The sequence below is a fragment of the Pollicipes pollicipes genome, unplaced genomic scaffold, assembly GCF_011947565.3.
Source record: "Pollicipes pollicipes isolate AB1234 unplaced genomic scaffold, Ppol_2.1 Scaffold_4002;HRSCAF=4701_pilon_pilon_pilon, whole genome shotgun sequence".
Classification (NCBI taxonomy): domain Eukaryota; kingdom Metazoa; phylum Arthropoda; class Thecostraca; order Pollicipedomorpha; family Pollicipedidae; genus Pollicipes; species Pollicipes pollicipes.
The window spans coordinates 29,564,288-29,572,352 of NW_023596420.1; the positions used below are offsets into that span (position 1 = coordinate 29,564,288).

At 47.3% G+C, this 8,065-nt stretch overlaps 1 non-coding gene across 1 annotated transcript; it reads left to right on the top strand.

Moving 5' to 3' along the window:
• Positions 1-1,028: 1,028 nt before the first annotated feature.
• TRNAE-CUC (transfer RNA glutamic acid (anticodon CUC)) lies at positions 1,029-1,100 on the top strand. The gene has a single exon. It is a non-coding gene; the product is annotated as a tRNA-Glu (tRNA).
• The last annotated feature ends 6,965 nt before the right edge of the window (positions 1,101-8,065 follow it).

Below are 8,065 nucleotides of genomic sequence, written 5' to 3' on the forward strand. Positions count from 1 at the left end.
GCCGCTGGAAGTGCTCGGGCAGCCATATCACATGGCGGCGGGCCCCAGCCTTGGCCCGTGATCGCCTGCCCGGCGAATGGCACTCATTGGACCAGCATATGGGGCCGCTCAGACGCCAGGCGGCCCTCTGACGCCGTTTATATGAAAAGCCGTATGGCCGCTGTCATAGTGATGATCTAGGGCTCGTGAAAGTGTAGTATCTTTCCGTTCATACTTAAGTTTCAATTTGGACTTCCATTTATTAATAATGATAGTCGATTTGACCATCCGGACCTGTGTGATATCCCTGTTTGCATCCAGGAAATTTCGCTTAAAGCTCGTGGGGGTGAGGGTAGTTCGGCCTCTTTCTTCCCGGTACATGCAAGACCGATTTATTTTTAAGGCGGAGCTTTATGTGCATGCTATTGATCTGAACTGACATGTAAACTGGGGAAAGATGGAAAGATACCAGCGGCGTACTCATGTGGGCAACAACGCCCAGATTGACATAGGCGGCATTGCCCTCCGTTTGTACTTTCGATGGCATGGTAACACAACAGGTCTAGTTTTGCCTTCGATTGGTGGTGGCTATTTGAAAGCTAATTCTTCTATCGCTTTCTACCCTCCAAAGCGGGGAAGAGCGAACCTTGCGCCGATTCCATAACCGCAGTGCGACAACAAAAATGCTCCCATCTGCGATGTTCACCCACTAACGAATTTATGTACATCTATTGAACCTTCATCCAGAACCTTCGCATCCAGGACCGTCACATACATCATCTCTAACTTGCTCGGACAGATGGCCTGACACCTCCAAAAAACGGGGTCAAGGCACGCTTTTATCGCCTCTGCATACTCTCTGGCAGGTACACAAACTGGACGCTGAAGCGAGAGTGAGGAGGTGAGCGAGTTATGCCATCTCCGTTGACAGTATGAAGATAGCGTGGTCAAGCCCGCGTGATTGGCTGCAAATGGAGGAATTGTGGTGAAGAATCGTTCGTTATCATTACATATCATTGGTGATAGGACCCGCATGCCCATACATCATCTCCCGCATGGTCTAGTGGCTAGGATACACGGCTCTCACCCGTGAGGCCCGGGTTCGATTCCCGGTGCGGGAATATCTTTGTCCACGTTTTCTGACCTACTTGTCGGGCAGCTCAAGTCTACCTTGCGGTGCACAATCTGTGACCACGCCTGCACAAAGGTCGAGCCGTTCTGAGACCTAAGCCCACCGGCCGCACCCGAAGCAGATAGCGTGCGATGGCGGGATTGGCCTTTTTCACCAAGGAAGACGCGCTTGATGGAGATGAGAAGCTGACGTCATCCATGTGCCAGCAACGCCGGAAGCGCTCCAAGAACTTTCGGTTTCAGAGGTGTCCATGTGCTTCCGCGCATCCCCTTTAGCGCACTTGAAAAGATTTTTGCTGCAGCATGATCAAAACAAAGATAAGCTAATTATCACTGTGCTCTTCCGTCAGTGGTCTGGACCTGTTATACTGCACGGGGTTCGATACCCCACGGTGCCCGCCGGCGAATAAGAAAGAAGAGGAGAAGAGATAAAAAGCGATGAAAGTGATGAAGAGAAAGAAGAAGTGAAGTGCGACAGTGATACAGGAAATCGGTGCAAAAAAATAAAGGAGACCAGGCGGGCGTGAGGTGTAGAGAGTAAAAGAGGTAGTGAGAGGCAGCGAGCATGATGGAGTTAAGGGGGGGGGGGGGGGGTGATAAAGCGCGAGAGAGATTGGGAATGAAGGAGGGAGAACCCCCTGTAGTTTGCCTTCCCGTACGGAGTTGTGACTACGACGACACAGCATATATTGTGTGGTTCGTTAGAACATATATTACTCGTGTAAAGATGTACAGTACCCACAAAACATCAGTATTTCAAAAAAGCAAATCACTTACGGTAACCAACCAGTGCCTCCTTGACAAAAGGATAGTAAGAAATGATCGAAAGATGGTGGAGGAGAGAAGGTAGTTTTATCTTGTTTGGTTTGGATTAGGTCCATTTCGGACTTAAGTGACAATTTCGGGCTATGGAATGAAGGAGAGTTGGGAGGGGTGGGGTAAGGCTACATGCACCCGAGAGTACTCCAGCGAGACTTAGTGCGCTCCGCGACCCCTATGCGTGGGTATGTGCGAGCGCTGCGACGAGGCTCCGGTCAGGGGCACTCAACACGCGCCCGGTTGGAGGAACCCCCAAACTTGACCTCCACTAGGAGTGGCCAAGTCAACTCCCTTAATTTCTTCCAGAATATTTTTTGTGTGGTTCATGGTAGCCGTGCCAAATTTGAAACAATGGCAGTCAAATGAACACCTGATTGCCTTATTTCAAACTACACATATCTCATGACGTCACTGACCTGTAGAAGGCCGTCAGGTCACGGCTGTTGATGGAGACAATTCTTGAGAAATCGCTTGAGCCAACGGGGTGTTCGACAAACTTATACAGCTGTGAGATGGTTTCTTGGACAGCTGAATTCCTGCCATCATGACTAGGACTAAATCTTCTGAGGTTGACTTAAGTTCAAAGGTCAGGCCAAGATCAAAACCATACCGCTTTTTTACTGGAGTACTTTAGTTAGGGAATAATTTTCAACGCTGACTTAGAGTTCCTTGATCACAAGGACGTCAACAGATTCCTTATTTTAGCTCTATTAAGGTCAGGGAAGAGCACTGGCCTAAAATGACCCCTGATCGACCTCTGCCTTCGAGAATCATACCGCTTAAGGCAGTTCATGAAACTGATTTTAAATAAAGACACTTTGATAACTGCGACGGCTATTCATCATTTCGACTTGTTAAAGGTCAATAAAGTCACTCTCCTAATATGAACACGAGTGACCCTTTGCATAGAAAAAAGGTTAAAGCTAGTTGCGGCTGAAGCTCTGAGAGCATTCCGGACACTGACGTCAGGGTCTGACCTTGTTTGACATGTTTTGGCCAAAGGTCAGAGCCTAGGGACATAATAGTTGGACGCAAATGACTTAGCATAAAGCCCAAGCTTCCTGCCCTACGATTTGGCGTCTCTAGCTCTCATAGTGATCTCAGCGGGGAGGAGGGAGCAAATTAACCCCTACCCGAGTGTGTTTCAGATAATCGGCCAACCTGGCTCTTGTTCGGTCCACTCATGGCTGGTGCATACAGCTTGCCCCAGGTTGACGAGTAACGGAGTGAGTAAAGGAAAGATGAAGAGGTCGAGATTGAAAGTGGACGGGGACAGGTAGGTTAGTTTCCCATTTGCATCTCCATTAGCTTTGGTTTTCTTTTGTATATACAATTTTCGCGGAATTTCTCAAATGAACTCCTAAGAGTGCTATCAACAACGTCCTGGCAACAAAATGTACTGTGGCTTTATCCACCCACGTTCAAAGAAGAGGAGATTAACCATGCTGCATTCGCCAAATGTCAAATGTCTTTGGACGGATTTTTTGGGTATTTTTGCAACTATTTGCCCTGCAGTACCGTGAACCAGTGCCAGTCACACCCCACTTACCCTGAAAAAGCCATCTCCGAAAAACTAGCAGCGTTGACAATATAGGTAGCACATGGCTTGTGTCTCGCCAGTCAAAAGTAGACCAACCATGTCGTCTTTTATTTCATTATAGACTTCAATCAAGATTTTGCATATCTCAAATGGTTTTAAGCATATGGTGTGCTGTGAGCGTTCGCCTCGTCAAAGTTTCGCTGAAGCTCCCACTTAAACCGTGGCAATGTTATTCGTACGCTTTCCATAGAGTCGGCTTTTGCACGTAATCACATCTTCTTGTTTACCGAGCGGTCTCCGCAGTCTTCAGGAGGTCTATTCACCGCCTGATTGCGAAGCAGGCCACAGGCCCGGCGAGGGTGCACGTCAGCCGCAGAGCACGAGACGGGCCGAGTATATGGGACCTTAATTCGGACGGTCTTACCATTCCATTCAATTCACCGGATCGGAGGCGGGTTGGATCTGTGAATACGTTTGATGGGCGGATTTCGTTTGAATTTTCAAGTTTGATCTCCATAAACATGCTATTTCTGTTCGATTCATCATAGATGCCTGAGGACTTTCATCTCCAGCCTACTTTAGTCTGAAATTCAGTATCCGATATCAAAACACCATTTTTAGGCTTTCCAAGAATAATCATTGGCGGAAATTCAGCTGTTCGAAAACATTTTCCGCTTTCAGTTGAGCAGCCAAGTTGCTGAATGGATCAATGGTGACATCATTTGGCATTAAAAGCGCTTGTACAGACTAATCACAAACACGACCTTGGTCAAGTGGTGACTACGCAGAATAATATTTGCCTTAAACAAAACAGCATACGAATGTCTTACTGAGTTTGAGATACAAGAAAGTGAATACCTACCCGATCATGAAATGTAGGTAGTCCATGTCAAGTGTCCTGAATCTCAATATTCAGCCAGAGTGAATATTAAGGTAATATTCAGTCATTAGAGTGAATTATACAGACAAGCTGTGAGAGGCTTAGCAAATTAAATGGTGACAGATGTTAAACATTTGACTATAGTCACATTCAAAAATGAGTCAAACCTGTCGAATTAAAGGGCTCCACTTTAATGATGGTTTAATCTGCGATCATAATTATCTCCACATTTTTGTAGCAAAATGACAAATAAAAGAAGTTGCCGAGATATCAACCCATTTGTATCTCCATTCTCACGGTTTCTCTTCGAGGAATAAGATTTCATCTGTCAGTGATGCTCCTCGCAAATGCACTGAACAACTTACGTAAAATAACAAATAGATTTTCTCCGTGATGTTATGTATGCCATAGTAGTATAAACTGTGTTTCAAATGTCACCATTGTTTTGCCGTTCTAAACTGAGCTGTTTATATTTGCATAAGATTTGGAATTTACGAACAGATAACATCCAAAAGTCAACTGTCTAATAAGGCATGCTAAACCTGCCTTCCTCCATTCATGCTCGGTACCAAACTGAGACTAAAGTTCAGCAAGATCCGCAGGCACGATGTTACTAATGGTTCAAGATGGACGCTTGAGCACAGGAAGCTATGTGCCCTACTCCACAACACAACAGTTGGGGCCTAAATAGTAAGACTTCTATTCTGTGAAAACTGTGCTGACGTAAAGCCCGGTTCGCTGTCACCAATGTGCAGCCAAAAAACATGTTTTTGGCAATATTATTATAGCAATGACAGATATGAAAATATTAGAATTAAAGGCCTAGCATCCACCGGAATGAATAGTTTGCTTTGGGGCAGTAGTAATGGCGGTATCCCTTGCTGAAAATCAGGAAAATGGAAGTATAAATGCGTTGACATTTCGGCAGCATGCCATTATCGAAACAATGGCATAAGTAAATTCAATACAGCTGGTTTGTGTCAATTAGAGGGTCTGCTTGTGCGACGCACAATGTGGTTCGACAGGCGAGTTATTTCACATATTTGATTTAAGCTCCATAAACACAACGCAATCTATCACTTGGCAATAGCTGAAAGCAGTCTTCAGGAAAGCCATCAGCCAACACTAACAAAGCATCAGCACTGGCCCAGGTTCATGCTGTTCGTGATGCGTTTAGCCATCACCATAAGCATGTCAGTATTGAAAAGGCAGCTGAGCGACATTTTTTGCGCTGCAAGTACTTCCAGTGTCTGAAGTCGCTTTTTTCTTGTGAGCTTTGACGATCGCTACAATGCACATAGCTTCATTTATCATTCTAGATCTGCAGATATCAGGTCACCATCTTTACGGCAGAAACAGTTATCGTCAAGTGCTGAGTCTGACTGATGACGGCAACACTGTGATTAGAAAATAACTTTTCGATACACCCACGGTTGTGTTTTTTTCGTGTCAGCTTCGAAAAAAGGCCGAAGTGTCTCGCAAAACGATGACGATTAAAACCATTCATCTGGTCAGTAGTCCGCACTCGCCCATGGCAACTTGCTTGGGATGTTCCTTGCGGTAATGACCCGCGTCAAGATATACACTTCATCAAAGCTGCTTAATTTGTTCGAACTTAACTAACATTTATATCATAATGCAATCAACTGCGTAGCTATTTAGCTTTGAGCTTAGCTTCTTCTAGCTGCATAACAAGGACTGCGCAGATGTGACAGGAAACACCTCGATATAACCAAACATCTTAGGCGCATTGTTCTGCGGGGTTAGAAAAGCAGTATGTATTCTCTGGTCCAATGAGCCCCAGTTTGGAGCCCCATGAGATACACCAGAGATGTGATTTTCCAGCGTTGTATTAACGAAATCATCCACTGACGATTCTGACGGTTTTCGACACTGTGCAAGCCAACACTCTAAGCCAGTGTTCGTCCTGTGCGGGTATCCGCACCTCCCACGCACCGCGAGCTGACGTCACCGTGAGCTGACGTCACCGCGGGCTGACGTCACAGGACAGGCCGCGGCCCTACCAGCGGTAGCGCATGGGGCGAGTTTTGAGCTGACGCCTTTGACCTTGCCTGGACTGCCGTCGTTAGCTGTGCTCCGTGTGAGGAGGGCGAGTGATGATCCGCCATGGCGTGGCCAATGCCCATCCCGTCAGTCCGCTATTGCTTTGCCGTGATTCACTCCCTGTCGTTGTACGTCACCGTTTCATCCCCTGCGTTGGGTCCGCTCCTTCGTACGTGGAAAACCGCCTGTGTGGTTCAAATCTATAAACATGTTAGTGTCATTCTGCTCCGTAATTTTGAACCCATCTCACGCCCGTGTGTTTTGTCGGAACTAGCTGAAGTGGTCTGTACACAGCTGAGGACCTGCCAGTCCAGAACCACCCCCCCCCCCCCCCCACACACACACACGGTAGTATGCATGCTCAGGCGGCCGCTCAAGGGAAGGTGCCCTGCTCGACGTTGTCGAATGGATCGCGGAAAGCTCGTTGCATGGATCACTGAGAGCTCTTCAAACAAGTAAACTGGGAACTCAGACCACGGCCTTAAGGTGCCGCGAAACTTCCATCGCCTTAACCAAAGCATTTGGCAATATTGACTACGGCAGCCTCTTAAACAGGTTAGTGCAGTATGGCATGCCACTTCAGTTGCTAGCGGGACTGTCAGGACAACCGGAGGTGGGGGCCTTGAGGCGAGTAGGTCGATCTTTCGGCTCCCTGCGGCGTTCGTAGGCAGCAACCTATCGGACCCATTCCTCTTCTAATTGTTCGTCAACAAGTTGCCTCTCCATCGCCGTTCGATCAACCACGTTGACAAAACCTCGTTGTTGGTCTGTTTAATTTCAAACGTACACTTTGATCCAGCTAAAGCTGGATCGCATGGAGACTCTCAATCACACGAGACTGGCTTAAAGTTGACTTCTGCCTGTACATGCAACCAAAACACACATCTTCCTTTATGTCATGAGCAACGAGGAAAGAGAAAGCCTGTCAAATGGATTCGATGTCAACCGTTCAGTTTGCTGGCAGTGTCTTCAAGCCGTCGAAATCGTCCCGGATTATTGACGTGCTCCCTGATCGGATGCTAACGTGGAAGAACGCCATATCGGTTGTGGTTCGGTAAGCCCACTGTCAACCCATGACTTAAAATAGTTTCAGGCCTCACTTTACCACCGAGGCCCTGCCTTGAATCGTCCAGGCTTTAATTTTTTCGCATGCGCTGCCGCCTTTCTGTGTGGGAAGATACCTCAGGAAGATTCCGACAGCCGATCATCTGATCCGGATGCCAGCAGTCGCGAATCTTCAAGCGCGTCATTACTGCCGATGCGATCATGCCATTTCTGATCTTGCTGATGTGGTCATGACATTACTGGATCATGCCGATGCGATCATGTCATTACTGAAGCATGTCGATGAAAACATGTAACGTATTTGCCACACCGTCTTAAGTCGTCCAGAAGAGAAACAGTTGAGGAGTACGACCGTTCAAGCTCTGCAAGGTTCTTGAAGGCTCACAGGTTCCTGGCAGCTTCCGTCACGAGGTGTCTTGTCGTCACAGCGCCCGACCCCGGCTGGCTGAGTCGGAGCAGCCGGTCCTCTCAAGCGTCGGGCCGGCGCTCCCAAATGTCGTTCTCAGAATGAATGGTGACGTGTGAAACGGCCTTCCTCCGGCGGAGCGTTGTTTTTACATGTTTTTATTTGAGAGCCCGTTCACTTC